The sequence below is a fragment of the Pelodiscus sinensis genome, chromosome 19 (genome assembly GCF_049634645.1).
Source record: "Pelodiscus sinensis isolate JC-2024 chromosome 19, ASM4963464v1, whole genome shotgun sequence".
Lineage (NCBI taxonomy): Eukaryota > Metazoa > Chordata > Testudines > Trionychidae > Pelodiscus > Pelodiscus sinensis.
In genome coordinates, this window is record NC_134729.1 from 25,545,787 (window position 1) to 25,562,400 (window position 16,614).

The 16,614-nt window shown below is 57.3% G+C and overlaps 1 protein-coding gene across 1 annotated transcript in view; it reads left to right on the forward strand.

Annotated features, from left to right (window-relative positions):
* Positions 1-208: 208 nt before the first annotated feature.
* CTXN1 (cortexin 1) overlaps positions 209-16,614 on the forward strand; it is a 37,667-nt gene continuing 21,261 nt past the window's right edge. The window contains exon 1 of the mRNA XM_075903144.1: positions 209-430. The gene's annotated coding sequence lies outside the window, so the exon portion shown is untranslated. The remainder of the gene's footprint in view (positions 431-16,614) is intronic.

Sequence of the window (16,614 nt, forward strand, 5' to 3'; positions counted from 1 at the left end):
AGCGTGGTGCTGGCAGGCGAGGGATGCAGGGATAAGCCCTAATTTCCCTGCAGTGGAGCCGGAGCCCAGGGCATGCTGGGGGGTCCCTCTGCCCCGTCTCCTCCCCCCTTGCCTGGACCTTATGGGACATGTGCTGCTGGGGGAGCCAAGGGGGAGGGGGAGCTGGGCGGGGCGGGGCGGCCGGAAGGACCCGGGCGCAAGTGGCGGGGCGGGGCGGGGCGAGATGCCCGGGGACCAGCCCGGCCCGGGGAGGGCGGCGACTGTTTGGAAACGAAGCGCGCCCCGGGCTCAGCCAGCACCGGCAGCGCCGCGCCCCCGGGCCGGGCCCCGCAGCCAATGAGCAGCGGCGGCTGCAATTCAAAGCGCCGGGCCGGGCGCGGTGCGCCAGGAGGAGACGCGCGTTCGGAGCCGAGCCGCGGTACCCGGGCCGGTAAGGGCAGCTCGCGGGGCGGCCGGGTCTGGCCGGGGCAGGGAGCTCCCCGCGGCGCTGAGCTGCCCCCTCCTCGGGCGGCTCCGCCGGGGGCCGCAGGGAGGCTCGGTTCGATCCAGTCCCGGGGGCTCGGGGCGGTGGCCGCTCGCCGCCCGCCTTGCGCAGCGGGAGCCGCGGGGGTGGGATCCGTTGTCAGGTGCATTCCCGGGCTCTCCGCCTTCCTTCCCCCGCCGCGCTACAGCGCGCCCCTGGCTGGGGTGCTGGGTATCGGCCGCTGCTTTGGCTCCATCTCTGTAATGGACCGATCGCAGGGCGGGTGCGCAGCCTCATGTAACGTGCTCACAAACCGACCCGGGTCCGGGCAGCCAGCCGGGAGCGATCGCTCTTATTTAAGTCCCGCGGAGGGTTCCTGCGCTTTGAACGTTTCTCTGAGACACTCTCCAAAATGCGGAGCTGCAGGCCGGAAGAGTCCTCAGGCGCTCTCAGCTCTCAGGCTGCTGGAAAGAAGGCAAAAGGTGCCATTTGGAGCAGGTGTTACAGGCTGACCCTCTCTAGTCCGGCACTCTGGGTCAGCAACATCGTTGGTCCGGCATGATGCTAGTTAGCCAGATGCCCACTGATCCTGGGGGTGGCCAGGTTCACTGTGGGCCCATGAACTTTGTTTTCAGCCACCAGTCCTGGCTCCCAGTGTTATTTAGCGACAATTTACCCCTAAATGTCCTCTTACAGTCCAGTGGGCAGTGGAAGTGCTGGCAAAGCTGCTAGACAGCATTGACCTCCTGTGGTCCAGCAAATTCTCAGGGTCTGTACCGGATTAGAGAGGTGCAGCCTGCTGTTGTAAGGGGAGGTGTGTGTGTCAGGCCTGGCCCACTTCTGGCTGCTGCTGCCGCTGCTTTTTGCAAAACACCCCATCTGTGGGCTCAGTAGAACCTGGCTGGAATTTAGGAAACTTTTTTCTCAAGTAGTTTAATTTTTCAACCCATGAAGACAGCAGGGGAAAGACCTGTATCCATTGCTGCAGAGGCAGAGGGACCAAGAAGAGCAAAAGCCTGAAAAGAGGCTCTGGCAGATCCCGTGGGAAAAGGAAGCTCAGCGTCTGCCAGCCTGGCCTGGGAGTGGCTGCTAGCCCTGCCCGTCCCACGCCGTGGCCAGGAGAGCCAGCCCAGGCCAGGGAGCGAGAGGGCCCCTGGCCAGCTGAGTTCCCCAGGCTGGGCAAACACCATTTGTGACGTGAGGCAGGGGGAAGGGCATTTGGAAATGTGGCTTTTAACATGGGTGCAAGTTCTGAAGGGCTGGGCTGAAGGGGGAAAGGACAGATGCCCTGGTACCCCCCCCCCCCCTGCAGACTGATCCCCAGAGGAGCTGCCGTGCTCTTGTCGGTGTCGCATCACAAACATCTGGCCTAAAGCTCTTCTCCCTGGAGGCTAAAGGGGGGCTCGTTTCCAGCACACCGTGCAGAATGGGTTTATTTTGGGGTCTCTGCCCTCCTGCACTGTCCGTCTCATCCTGACTCCTCCCCATGCCAGGCCGTCACCCTGGCTGCTCCCTCGAGGGGGTGCCCTGCCTGACTTGCATCACTTCTGTTTGTCCAGGGATTGTAAGTCTGGGTCACAAGGCTGGGACTCAGCAAGGTGGGTGGCCAGCCCTTGGGAGCAGGCTCACGTCCCCAGGAGCACCCCGGCCAGGTGGGTGCTGCAGGAGCTCCTGGTGACAGTGAGGGCTGGTGACCCGTGGGCAGCGAGGACTGTGGTGGCTGATTTCAGCAGGGGCAGGCCCTGGGACACTGATGCACTTGTCAGTTGTTTTGCTCTCTAGGGCTGTGTCTAGACTACATGGCTCCATCGACGGAGCCATGTAGATGAGGGTTGTAGGCAAAGGGAAATGAAGCGGCGATTTAAATAATCGCAGCTTCATTTAAATTTACATGGCTGCCGCACTGAGCCGACAAACAGCTGATCAGCATCAGTCGAGATGTAAGTCCGTGGGGTTGTGCAGTCGTGTGTGAGAGACTCTCTTCCCCGCACTCGCTATTGCTGCATGCTTGGCAAGGCGGGGCAGGGCTTCGGGGTGTCTGCGGAGCTAGGCATGGGGCAGGCTGTCTCCTCAAGCAGAGCAGAATGAAGCAGCCTCCCTGCTCGGTCAATTGCTCCCGTTGTCTCCGTGAGTTTTCCCAGTGCAAAGCGTATAAAATGGGGGTGAACGTTTTAAGGCTCCTTTCCATCGCCAGGGCAGGGTGGCCTTAGAAACGCTCATTGTGCTTTAGTGAGTCAAACTGGCCTGCTCTTTTGGGACTTGACTAATTCCCCGTCAGACTGGCTCCATGAGCTGTTTGACCTTTCTGGGGAGGTTCAGGAGGCAGCATAAATTGTGAGTTTGATTCCCCAGCCCTTACTTGCTTGTCAGTTGCCTGGGATGTAGCTCTGAGCATATGACTCCCTATATTTTTTGACTAATAACTAGAAATAAAAGGTCAAACCTTCCTCCGTTGCTGTGAGGCTAGGGGGGCTAGACTTTTCCTCCAATGCTCCCCACTCCCATTCTCCATCCATTGCACTGTAGTTTTATTTCCGGGATTGATGTATTGAAACTAGACTGATTGTACTGCATTTTGACAAAATAGATGAAGAATTTGCAGAATTGTTTGCTGAAGAATTTCTAACCTTTTGGTGCAGAATTCCCTTGGGAGTAGATAGTCAAGTGCTTGGCCACCTTTTAATTTCTTATTTCCCTATTAAATATATTCAAGGCGCCAAATAACCGGTGTCAGTCAGGTTTATTACCATGATACAGTTTAAAACGTTCTGGACAATTCCAGCCTCCAAAGAGCTGTCCCTTACTCAGGTCTGTCCCCAAAGCTTCCCCCCTGGAGCTGCTCATGCCCAGCTTGTGCAGCAGGAAACGGCACCACACTCCTCCTTTAGCTAGTCAGGCTCTACACGGCTGCAAACTCAGAGCCCACCATTGACGTCAGGGGCTGTGCTGAGGCTGGTCCCTCAGGACTGCTTCCCCTATGCTGGCTGGGGACAGGCAGACCTTGTGGGCCGGAGATGGGCAGGTGCTGGGAGGAGAAGTGCAGGCTTTGTGCCAGACAGTCCCTGTCGAATAGGGCTGCCAGATAGTTTCACAAACAATTTCAAACATGGCGGGAAATTGGTTGAGCAAAAATACCCCCCAAAAAAACCCCAACCGCACAAAAAAGAGTCATGGCGCCTTTAAATCCCCACGCCCCCCCTCCCTCCCCCACAACAAACACAGCAGGGGAAGAATGTCCCAAGTGGCCTTCCATCCGAGACAAAGAGAAAATAGAACAGGAAAACATTTTACATGGCTGGTATTTTCTGTGTTTTTCACCGGACAGAAGCCGCAAATACTGGACTGTCCGGGCCGATACCGGACACCTGGCAACCCTACTGTCAGACCAGGCTGGGCTTGGACTTTCTTTCCCCGGCCTCAGGGCCACGGCTGGGCTGGACGCTTCCCAGTCAAGGAGTCTGAGATCCAGAAGGACCCAGCTCAACATGGCAGCCGGCCCCACTCCCAACAAGGCCTCCTGGGAAACAGGGTGTGTCTAGAAAAAGCGGCTCAGTTTGAGCCCAGGGAAAATCAGGAGCCAGCCCTTCCCCCTTGCCAGGACATGGGACCGATTTAAAAATCACGAGGTTTTTAGCGCTAACAAATGTTGGGTCTTTTGCTTTGCCTTCTGGCAGCTGCCCCTTTGGCAGGTCACATGCCCGGCGTTTGTCCACAGCCCGTAGGCTGGAAACTTCTGTTTCTGTGGCAAATGCAGAAATTCCCACATAATCACCTGCCCGGGGAGCAGGGGCTCAGCGGCCTGGCCTCGAATGGGGAAATCCTACTTCCCCCCACATGTGCCCTGTGCACACACCACTGGGGGGGGAGGATTCTGACCTGCCGAATCGGGCCCCAGCAGCTCATCCATGTTTTGCTCAGACCTGCCTGGCCGAGTGTCGGCGTGTTGGTGCTGTTCGTGCATCGCCCTGCAGACAGGTTGCCGTAGTTACCGTGACTCACAGTCACTAACAAGGTACCGCTGGGCTCCAGCCACGCAGGGGGAAGTGTGAAGGGCTCTGGAGAGGCCGGGGGAGGGGAGCGGGCAGGAAGGAGATGGACTGGAATGGAGGAAAGGCAAAACCCAGCTGCAATGAGACCCTGGCCCCGAGCTGCGGCCTGGCCCTGTGTGCTGAACCCAGGCGTGCCCCCAGTAACCCCCAGCTTTGGGGTGGCTTCACGCAGGCTGCAGCCCAGCATCGAGTCCTGCCTGCCAGGGAGGGCGCTGGGCGGTGAGCCTGGCAGGGCAGCAGCTTGGGAGGGTCTGGTTCGTGGTGCTCAGGCCGGCATAGAACCCTAGAATCCCAGGGCGGGCAAAGCCCTCAGGAGCCACCGAGTCCAGCCCCCCGCCCAAGGCAGGACCAGCCCAACTCAACCATCCCAGCCAGGGCTGGGCCAAGCCAGGACTTAAACACCCCTAGGGATGGAGATTCCCCCCTCCCTAGGGAACCCAGCCCAGCTCTTCCCACCCGCCTGGGGAAATCGTTTTTCCTAATATCCAACCTAGCCCTCCCCCGCCGCACCTGGAGCCCATTGCTCCTTGTTCTGCCCCCACTGAGACCAGCCTCTCGCCAGCCTCTTTGGAACCCCCTGCAGGGAGTTGCAGGCTGCTCCCAAATCCCCCCTCGCTCTTCTCTTCTGCAAACTGAACAGACCCAAATCCCTCAGCCTCTCCTCGTAGGCCATGTGCTCCAGCCCCCTCAGCATTTTGGTGCCCTCCGCTGGACCCTCTCCAATGTGTCCACGTCCCTTCTATAGTGGGGGGCCCAGATGTGGACGCAATACTCCAGATGTGGCCTCACCAGAGCTGAATAAAGGGGAATAATCACTTCTCTGGATCTGCTGGCCATGCTCCTCCTAATGCAGCCCAATGTGCCATTCGCCTTCTTGGCTATGAGGCGGGGGTTGCTCCAACTGCCAGGGAAGGAGCTGAAGGTCAGAGCTGTTGAGGTGGGGTGGCTGCTTCTGCAGCCATATCTCAGGCACTGTCCTTTTCCCCAAAGGAGCTGGGGGCCGGTAGAGCCAGCGATCCCCTTTCTGTTACTCTTGCCTTGTTCCAGGTGCTGCATGATCCCTGGACTCCAGTGAGTCCGTCAGCTCCCACCAGCCTGCCAGTAGCACGGTGGGATGCAGCATTTTGAATGCCAGGACGTTCAGCTGGCTAGCTCCCCGAACTCCCAGCCGTCTGGTGGCTGAAGGGAATTTTGACTGGCAGGAGAGGTCCCCAAAATCCAGAGCGACTCAGCATCTCCTCACCCCTCTGCTCCAGCCACGGCCCAGCATCCTTGCCCACTCTGCAGTGGTTTCTGGGGTGGCTGCCGTGGAGACGCAGGGGTTTCTTGGTGCTGACCAGCATGGACGTGGCCTATGTAAGAGGAGAGCTGGAGAGCCTGTGGCATGCTGGGTTAACCGAACACACACGAATTGCATAGCCAAGCTCAGGAATCCTGTGGCCAGCAAAGAGCCTGCTGAGCACGGAGTGGGGGCAGCCCGGGGTCCTGCACAGACTCCAGGTACTTAGAAGTGGGCTTAGCTCCAGTCCTACAACTTCCATACAATGTTCTTCACTGGAGGTGGCTGCATTTCATGGCTCAATGCTGCACGCTCTGCGCATGCTGCTCTCAGGCCAATAGGGTTGTCCCTTGGGTGTGCATGGCATTCTGGGGGCAAACCTGCCTGTACTAGCTGGCTGCCACACGCCAAAGGGGATCCCACTCCTGACACAAATGGTTCTCTGAGCATGGGGATCTACCCCATCCAGAGGTGGGCAGAGTGACAGGCACGGCAGCAGGGTGCAAACAAACAGTGCAGCAGGCAGGGGTGGGTGAGATTCCCACCTCACCATGCCAGCAAAGTTGGTGTTGCTCAGTCCTCAGAATAGCGGTGCCAATAGGTAAAGTCTTGCAGCTAATCCATGGCCTGCAAATACCAGGGCTCTAGCATTGGACTTTGAATAGCACCTGGCCCTGTCTCTGGAAAGTGCAACTGATGTGGAGAGAGGCTGCAAAATACAGGTTGAACCTCTCTAGTCCGGCACCCTGGAGACCAGACCAGTTCTGAACGAGAGAATTTTCTGGCTTACAGGAGGTCAGTATTGTCTGGCAGCATTACCAACATTTTCACTGCTTACTGGGCTGCTAGAAGACATTTAGGGGTAAATTAGAGCTAAACAACAGCACAAAACCCTGAGAGCCAGGACTGGAGGCGGTAAACAAACTTTGTGGGACTGAAGGAAACTTGGCCACACCCCTGAAAAGTGGACATCCAGCTCACTGAGATTCTAACGGACGACGGATGTTTCTGGACGAGAGTTCTGGATTAGACAGGCTCAGCCTGTACTTGTGCTGTGGCTCCACGCCTGTTGTAAGGCATGTGGGGCCTAGGATTTTCAGGTGTCTGGTATTGACCCAGACCGTCTGGTATTTTCACCTCCTGTCTGGTTTAAAAAAAAAAAAATTAGAAAATACTGACAGCTAAAATATCCAGTATTTTCTGATTTTTTTTTTCTTTTTCCCTGCCAGGAGGCGAAAATACCGGACACCTGGCAACCCTACAACACACTCAGCAACTGGGCCCTGTCCCCGGATCTTCCTTCCCCCCCACTTACCTGGTTCTGCAGGGGAGCTATCTTCTGGCTTGGAGCAGGAAAACAAGATGGGCAGTGGCAAAAAGCCTTAAAGGGGCCATGCTGCTTTTTAAAATTTCTTTCTTTCTCTTTTTTGCTTAACAACTGTTGGGTCCTTTTTTTTTTCTTTCTTTTTTTGCTCAACAACTTTGGTCTCCCCCTCTTTTTTTCCTTCAACAGAATTTTTTCCCTGGTGGCTTTTTTTTTCGGTATTTTTGTTCAGTATTTTTGGTTAAACCATCTAGCAACTCTAGCCGGGGCCAGGTGCCCCACTGGTGTAAATCAGCAGAGCTCCGCCTGGCAGCAAAATGCCTGATGGACTCCACCTGGAGACTGCAGGCCTCAGAGGGTTGCCGGGTTAGTCTGTAACTTTAAAATAAGCCGTGGTCCTGTGGCACCCTGGAGACTAACAAAGTACAGAGAGTGTCAGGCGCTTGCTGCCTCTGACCTGAAGGGTTCACAGTGAGCGGGTGTGTGAGATACGGAGACATGAACAGACAGCCGCCTGTCTCCTGCCCCCACGGAACAGGTGGGGTAGGAAGTCAGAGTCCTTTGGGGGGGGGAGGGGTAAAGCCTGGGGCCCCGGGCCTGGTGCATGGTTACTACCTTTGAAATGCAAAAACCCAGCAGTGCCGCCTCCCTGCCAAGGCAAGTCCACCACAGCCCCAGCCACAAGGCCACTCTGCAGCCTCCTCCCCATGTCGAGTGAGGCTGTCGCACAGAGAGGAGAGAACCGTTCAGGTTCCCTCGCTGCCCGAACCCTGCCCCGTCTGCGTGGGCGCTCGCAGCCAGCTGCTGCCTCTCTGGCAGGCGGGGCCTGTTCTCGCTCACATTGCAGAAGTGGGAGAACGGCAGCACCCGTAGCTGGGCGCAAACCCTGTACCCTTCCATGTCCCACGGTGCCTTGGGGCAGGCCTTTAGGCCCAGGTACATAAAATATGGCAGATTAAATTATTTTACTGCCAACTGGCAAATCCAGGAAACTCCAGGGCAGGCTGGTGAAATACCAGGCGGGTGGTAATCCTCGCTGGGTGCGTCTGGCCTGCCCATAGCCCTCGTGCTGGAGCGTCAGCGGGCTGGCGTAAATCACAGGACAGACTCCCCTGCCCAGCCCCGGGAGGGCGGCAGTTTGCAGCCGCTGGGCACCGCTAATGAGATCTTGCTTGTGATTTCTGTAGGATTATTACCAGCGGCTGGCTTGGTATGAGCCACGCCCAGGGCGGATGGAGCCAGAGGTTGCTTCGGCCTTATCTGGCTGGGTTCCTCTCGCTTTGGCTCTATGTAAAGACTTTGCATTTGTCGCTTGGCTTCTGCATGCACCTCTGTGCGGCCCACGCTGGGCTTCCCAGCGAGCGGCTGGGACTCAGCGAGTGAGTCTCACCGGTGCCCTCAGCAAAGGCTTAACCGCGGAACCTCCGTCGAGCGGGGCCCCCGGGGGCCGGAGCTCCTGCAGCCTCAGCTAAGGGAGGGCCGTGCAGAGCCCCACCGCTATCTCCAAGCTCTGTGCCACTTGGCACCTGCCCACAGCTCACCCTCGGCTGCCTGGCCAACTGGGCGTGAACAACTGAGGCCCTGGATCAGCCTGTGCTCCCTGACGGGGCAGGGGAGCCTGAGTGAATGGGCGGGCTCTGGCGCACGGGCGAGAGGGGCAGTGTAGCTGTGTATGGCTGCCTGGGTGTTGGTTTAGTACCATCCAGTTCCCTGCTAAGTCCCAGCTGCTGCTCGATGCGCTGCCTGGCAAGCAAATTGGATTCGATTGCGCTGGAATATTCTGTGCAGGAGACTCGTCTAGCAATGATCCAATCCCAGCCCCTGTGAGTGCGTCTGTCCACCCCCTCGGCCCTTCTGGAGTGACCTGAATACAAATCCTGCTTCCCTCTGAGCCAGGGCGCGTCAGCCTGGCCTCCAGCCCCACCGCGGCCTCCTTTGGCCAGAGAGGCAGAAGATCTGCCCCCCAGCTCAGCAGGGAGCAAAAAGCCACCATCTTGACTAATCCGCAGAGTAAAAGAGGTGGTAGAGACCCGTAGGCGTCCTTCCTACTGCGGGGAACAGAAAGAGCCGTGAGCTCTGCCAAGTCCAGCAGGCAGGCCCCCCAAATGACTGGAAGAGCAGCTAGCAAGAGACACATACACTTTCTGTGAAGTGCATCCCAGCCGCCCACCCCGCACTCAGAGCGGCCCCTGGCTGCACGGCCAAGTCGCTAGAGGAGCACTGGCCCATCAGGGAGAAGCGAATCGAATTCTCCGCATCGGTCCTCACTGCAGAGCCGGAGGAGCGTCCCGCCCCTCGGCCATTCCTGGCAAGCAAGGAGGCTGAGGAACTGTCCGGGACCGAGGTGCCAGAGGAGGTTTTGGGACAAGCTGGTAAACAGCAGTAAGTGATTGGGACCAGCTAGGACGCTGCAGAGCTCCGACCTGTGCCATGTAGCTGCAGCAAGGGGGTGGCTCTCATGGAGCCAGAGGGAGAGAAACCTCTCCCTGGGCCCCAGTGGGCGGGGCCAGACCGTGCTCACCCCTCCCGCCAGAAGTCAGTGGGTGGGACAGCAAGTATAAAAGGCAGGTCTGTGAGCCCAGTTCAGCTGCAGTTGCTGGAGGAGCCAGACGTCTGCTACCTACTCCTGGACTGGGAGGCTGCCACAGGCCCCGTGGAATGGGGGGCTGGTGGCTAGAGTTGTATCCTGACCAGCCCACAGAGGAGTTGCCGTGGTTGTCGCAGGTCTTCTATCCCGATGGCATGGAGGCCCCTCTACCGACTCAGGAACATCTGCAGAAATGATCCTTGGATCTTTGTAATGTGGATACCCGCTCCATGTTCATGGGTATCTGCAAATTTGCAGGGTTCTATATACAAAATGGCTACGTCTAGACTGGCCACAAATTCCGGAAAAGGGATGCAAATCAGGTAAGTCAGCATAGGGAAATCCGCGGGGGATTTAAATATCCCCCGCGGATTTAAATAAACATGTCCGCCGCTTTTTTTCCGGCTTGGGGAAGAGCCGGAAAAAAAGCGTCTAGACTGGCGCGATCCTCCGAAATAAAGCCCTTTTCCGGAGGATCTCTTATTCCTATTTGAAGGAATAAGAGATCCTCCGGAAAAGGGCTTTATTCCGGAGGATCGCACCAGTCTAGACGCTTTTTTTCCGGCTTTTCCCCAAGCCGGAAAAAAAGCGGCGGACATGTTTATTTAAATCCGCGGGGGATATTTAAATCCCCCGCGGATTTCCCTATGCTGACTTACCTGATTTGCATCCCTTTTCCGGAATTTGTGGCCAGTCTAGACGTAGCCAATGTGTATCCGCCTCCATGTCTGTATCCGTGGATATCCTGCATCCAGCATAAGCTCTAAAGCGCGTCTCCTTTCCCCAGAAGTTAGTCCAATAAAACATATTCCCTTGACCCCTTTGAGTCTCTGACAGCGGGGCACCGACACGGCTACAGCTCTCCTTGCTAAGCGGTGGTTGTGCAATGGGTGTGAAAGCAGCATGTGACCCGCACCACTCTTCCTTGTAACACCTGGAGCCAGGCAGGAGTCACTGGGCAGATTCAGAAGAAATGTCCATGGTGGCCCTGCTCCCAGCACCCATCCACACCCCTCCCTTTCCCCACATGCACAGACACACATAGGCTGTGTCTAGACTGGCAAGTTTTTCTGCAAAATCTTTTGCGGAAAAACTTGCCAGCTGTCTACACTGGCCGTTTGAATTTCCGCAAGAACACTGACTATCTCATGTAGATCGTCAGTGTTCTTGCAGAAATACTGTGCTGCTCCCGTTCGGGCAAAAGCCCTCTTGCGCAAATCATTTGCGCAAGAGGGCCAGTGTAAACAGCACAGTACTGTTTTCCGCAAAAAAGCCCCGATGGCGAAAATGGCGATCGGGGCTCTTTTGCGGAAAACCGCGTCTAGATTGGCCACAGACGCTTTTCCACAAAAAGTGCTTTTGCGGAAAAGCATCCTGCCAATTTAGACGCGCTTTTCCGAAAATGCTTTTAACGGAAAAGTTTTCCGTTAAAAGCATTTTCAGAAAATCGTGCCAGTGTAGACGTAGCCATAGGCTGTGTCTAGACCGCATCCCTTTTCCATAAAAGGGATGCAAATTAGACACATCGCAATTGCAAATGAAGCGGGGATTTAAATCCCCCCCGCTTCATTTGCATAAACATGGCTGCCGCTTTTTTCCGGCTTGGGGCTTTGCCGGAAAAAAGCGCCAGTCTAGAGGGGGATCTTTCGGAAAATAAAGCCTTTTCCGAAAGATCCCTTATTCCTTTTTTTTAAGAGGAAAAGGCTTTATTTTCCGAAAGATCCCCGTCTAGACTGGCGCTTTTTTTCCGGTAAAGCTCCGAGACGGAAAAAAGCGGCAGCCATGTTTATGCAAATGAAGCGGGGGGGATTTAAATCCCCGCTTCATTTGCAATTGCGATGTGTCTAATTTGCATCCCTTTTACGGAAAAGGGATGCGGTCTAGACACAGCCATAGTGTCAGGCAGGGCAAGGCCCTTGCAAAATGAATGACTTTGAATCACTTGACAAGAGCCATTCAGTTCCTTTGGAACAGTCTGGGGCTACGTCTTGACTGCAGGCTTCTTTCGGAAGAAGCTTTTCCAGACGAGCTCTTCCAAAAAAAGTTTCCCGACAGAGAGCATTTACACTGCCAAAGCGCATCGAAAAAGCAATCTCCTTTTTCAGAAGAGAGACTCCACCCTGAATGGACACACTCTCGCGTTTCAGTTGTGATTGCTATGGATGGAATGGTCACCAGGGCACCTGTGCTTTTTCCTCTTTCCTTGTCTTTCGAGAGAACTCCTCTTCCCCGTCCACACGTGCCTTTTTGCGAAGAGCTCTTTCAGAAAAAGGCTTCTTCCTCATAGAAAGAAGTTTACGAATGCCGGAAACACCCTTCTGTTCTTTTGATTTGATTTGTTTTCGAAAGAACGCAATGGCATTGTGGTCATAACTGCAGTTTTTCGGAAAAACATAGTGTAGACATACCCCGAGCATGCCCATTCTGCCCACCAGCCTGGAGCGTGCCTAGTAATTACATACCAAGGAACTGATTTACTCAGCAATTAAATCACTGACTATTTAAATACAAGAATTTACCAATTACTTTGTCTGCTAATTAAAAACTGAACAAGCACAACAGCTAAAATGAATGGCTGTGCGTTTTAGGGTGGTGCCCACACACATGTACGCACTCTTTGCTCTGTCTCACACACGCGCGCGCACACACACACACACCTATCTGTGTGTCAGTCACAGGGAATGGGCGACAGGGGAGGGATCACTTGATTCCCAGTTCTGTTCACTCCCTCTGGGGCACCTGGCACTGGCCATTGTGGGCAGACCCGTTGATCTGACCCAGCCTGGCCGCTCTGATGTACCTCTGGTCTCCAGATGTTGCCAGCCGATGGTTTTCCTCAGCCAGCGCGGGCCCTTCCAGAACGTGGCTTCACGCCCCCGGAGAAGAGCAGGTACCGCAGCTCAGGGCCCTGCCCAGGGCTGGGCTGTTGCTGGCTGGCCCTTCCGGAGACAGGCTGTCAGAACGAATCGTGTGCAGTGGCATGGGCGGGCACCTGGACCAATCGAGTTCCATATTTTGCAGTGTAGGGCTGGCCCAAGCGTACAGCGACACTCCAGAAAGCGCCTGCACCGGGCTGCTGGCTCTCTTTTGCCAGTGTCTCTGCCCAGACGAATGGGCCCAGTGAAGAAGCCAACACGGCGCTTCCCCAGTCCCCGTGGAACACGAGGGCTTTAGTTGCTGGCAGCCATGTGACAGCCCCGGCCCGTGGGCTTGCGAGCCATTAGCAGGCGGCATCAAGTGCCCGGGGGCCCCAGACAAAAGTAGCTCGGGAATGGAGAATTCAGCTTCTCCTGCAGGCTTGGTGCGGAGGTTGGCGCGATGCCCAGGTGCCACGCTGGCGGGATGTGTCCCGGGGAGAGGGCGCTCCGGCAGGGTTGTGACGATTCCAGCCCTGGTCACTATGATGGCAAAGAGCTCTCCTGCCTTGCGAACGCAGGGGTGGGCAGCCAGCCATGGGACTGGCCCTCTGGCTGGGCATGGGAGGCGGCACGGCGCAGCCCATGCCCCCCCAGCCACTGCACGGCCTTGTTCCTCTCTTCGGCCATGAGCCCAGAGCTGTGCACCCTGCTCTTCTCCAGGCGGCTCTGCCCCAGCCAGAGTGGGGTAACCGCTGGCACCTCCGTGCAGGCCCTGGCGTTCTGGGGGAGGCCAGGCCAGAGGAGGAAGGGGATGGTGTGAGGCAGGGCGGGGCTCTGGCTCCTGGCTCCAGAGGGCCTGTGACAGGGGCCTGCAGAGGGCTCCCCGCATGGCCGGGGACTGTGATGCCCAACCCCACAGGTGCAGGGAGGGCCATGGGCCTGGCAGGCAGAGCAGAGACCCCTGGGCAGGACTGCGGAGGACTAAGAGCCCTGCCCTGCAGCCCCCGTCAGAGCCCCACCCGGAGCTCCTAGTGAAATGGTTTTTCTTACTAGCCAACCGAGACCTCCCCCACTGCTACTTGAGACCATTGCTCCTCGGTCTGTCACCTGCCACCAGCCTCTCTCCAGCCTCTTCGGTCAAGGGGCCCAGCACCGGACGCAATGCTCCAGCTGTGGCCTCCCCAGAGCCGAATAAAGGGGAATAATCACTTCCCTAAATCTGCTGGGACCGCTCCTCCGAATGCCCCCCACTGTGCCATTCGCCTTCTTGGCTACAAGGGCGCCCTGCTGACTCCTCTCCAGCTTCTCATCCGCTGGTTGGTTCTGCTCCAAGACGCGTCTGTCGCCGTCGCTGGCAGAAGCGGCACGTTCATCGGGAATGTTTGGGGCCGGGACGCTTGCCTGCTCTAGGGAAACTTCTTCCAACTCCCCCCGCCCGTGGGCAGCCCCGTCCCTTTGGCCACCAGCCCTCGCTATGGCCTGGTGATGGGATTTATTGCCCCGCCCAATCCTGGCCCAAGGGCCACGCAGGGAGAGCTGCACACTGCAAGGGACAGATCACGTGTGAGGAGCTGCTTGGCCCTTGCAGGGCTGGGCTGGGCTGGGAGCGGTGAGGGGCAGCCCTCTGCTTGGTCAGACGCTATTACAGAGGAGTGAGGCGGCCGCTCCTACGTGACCTGTGTTCTTCCTGTCCCGCAGCATGGGGACAAACCGGGACTCGCGCTCAGCCAGCGCTTTCAAGGAGAGGTGACTGGGGGCACGCTGGGACTTGCTTAGCCCTTCTTGGCATTCAGGACCGGTCCTAACCAATGGGTGGCCCCAGGCAACCGCCCGGCTCCCCCGTAGGGTTGCCAGAAGGTGTCAAAAAAATACCTGCCAAAAAATTTTCAAGCAAAAAGACCCCCAAAGAAACAAAAAAAAATGCAGGGAAAAATTTGTCAAGCAAAAAAAAAAAACAGTGGGGGGGGGGGGTATTGGGGAGTAACCAGGGGGAGGATTCGAGAGGTCGAGCTGCAGCCCTGTCTCCCCACACATCAGGAGTTAATTTTCATTCCGTGTGTTGCCGTTGGCAGATACATTAAAACCTAGAATCAGGAAATCAGGAATGCAGGGTTGCTGTAGCCCGGCCACCAGAGAGAGCTCCCGCCTGGAGCGAAAGCCTCCCCATGTGCATTGCCAGTAACTGTCTTAAAAGGGAAAAATGTTCCCTGCCATGGGAGCTTCTCCAGTCTGATCACTGCAGTATTTTGCAATAGCCCTTTGTCAGCACTAGGAAAAAGTGCTTAGATTCCATTTTCAGATTTATTGCGTTTCATCGTGTGGACTAATGCATGCTGGCTAGCCTGCCTGCCTGCCTGCCTGTCTGTCTTCATCCACCCCATCTGTCTGTCTGTCCCCTCCGTCTATCTATCAGTCTATAACACCCCCCCCCCCCATAGAAATTCTCTACACCGCATTAGGACACATTAAGCAGAAGCAGCTCAAGAGTGTGACCATTGCACTGCTGAATGTGGCCTGTCCCTCTGCTATGACCATGTTCTCACATGTGAAGGCTCCCATGACACCTGGCCTGGGCAGAGGTACGTAGGAGAGTTACCAGGGTGTAGGCATATGAGTGATACCTGCAGCAACAGGTAGGGAGTTATACTCGCAGGCCGGTACTGGAGCCCCAAAGAAAGCAAACAAGCCATGGGATAGTTCTACCCACCTGCCATCACGCTCCTTGGTCCCTAGTGCGCAGGTGTGCAGAGCGGGGGGAGGGGAGGGATGCTGTGCTACCAGAGGAGAGCAAAGCAGAAAAGCGACTGGTCAGCTCTGGTTGCAGCTGATGAGCACGGGGCCTTGCACTGGTGAGCAGCTGGCTGTAGAAGTGAACTCGGAGCACAGATTGGGTGTCGGGAGTGGGTAGCAGTTTGTACAGCGAGGCGCTGAGAGCCTGTAAACCAGGCTGTGATGGAAACTGACACCCTTCCCCCCACACTCTGCAGCCCTAGTTCCAGCCCGTGACGTGACAGGCGCAGGACATGGCCTGTGCTGTTGGTGGACGCAATGCCCGGGAGTGGCCCTGGCTGCGTGGTACTTTTCCTAATGAGCCCAGGGGCCCAGGAACACAGATCTTCAGCTACAGAAACAACTCCCCTCTTTGTGTCCCTGAGGCCTGGGGGCAGCAGTGAGCTCATGCGGAGGCTGGTTGCTAAGAGCCTGGTGCGATTGACTGGCCCTTTCACGGCCAGGCAGAACAGACAGCTCTGCTCTCTGGAGCAGCTGATTAGCCTCATCTGAGCCTGCACACTCCCCCATTCGCACTTTGCAGCAGAGGCCAAGATGGGGTGGAGAGCCCAGCAGCGGTAAATCCCAGGGCTGCTTGGAAAGTGCTGCTCCTCCACATCACCCTCTGCTCAGACGGGGCCCCCTCCAGGCTGCGGGCCGGCCTGTCTGACGGCCACAGCGAGGGGACGCGCCTTTGGCAAAAACGCCAGATTGGCAGGGCGGCTCAGCTGCACTTGGTCAGGCTCTGTGCAGCCCAGGATGGGGAATGGACCTGGTGCCCGGGGCGTTACTGTGGCTACGCAGGGGCTGGCCCGTCTCTGGGCCCTGGTGCCCGGGGCGTTACTGTGGCTACGCAGGGACTGGCCCGTCTCTGGGCCCTGGTGCCCGGGGCGTTACTGTGGCTACGCAGGGACTGGCCCGTCTCTGGGCCCTGGTGCCCCGGGCATTACTGTGGCTACGCAGGGGCTGGCCCGTCTCGGCCCTGGTGCCCCGGGCGTTACTGTGGCTACGCAGGGGCTGGCCCGTCTCTGGGCCCTGGTGCCCCGGGCATTACTGTGGCTACGCAGGGGCTGGCCCGTCTCGGCCCTGGTGCCCCGGGCGTTACTGTGGCTACGCAGGGGCTGGCCCGTCTCTGGGCCCTGGTGCCCCGGGCGATACTGTGGCTACGCAGGGGCTGGCCCGTCTCTGGGCCCTGGTGCCCCGGGCGTTACTGTGGCTACGCAGGGGCTGGCCCGTCTCTGGGCCCTGGTGCCCCGGGCGATACTGTGGCTACGCAGGGGCTGGC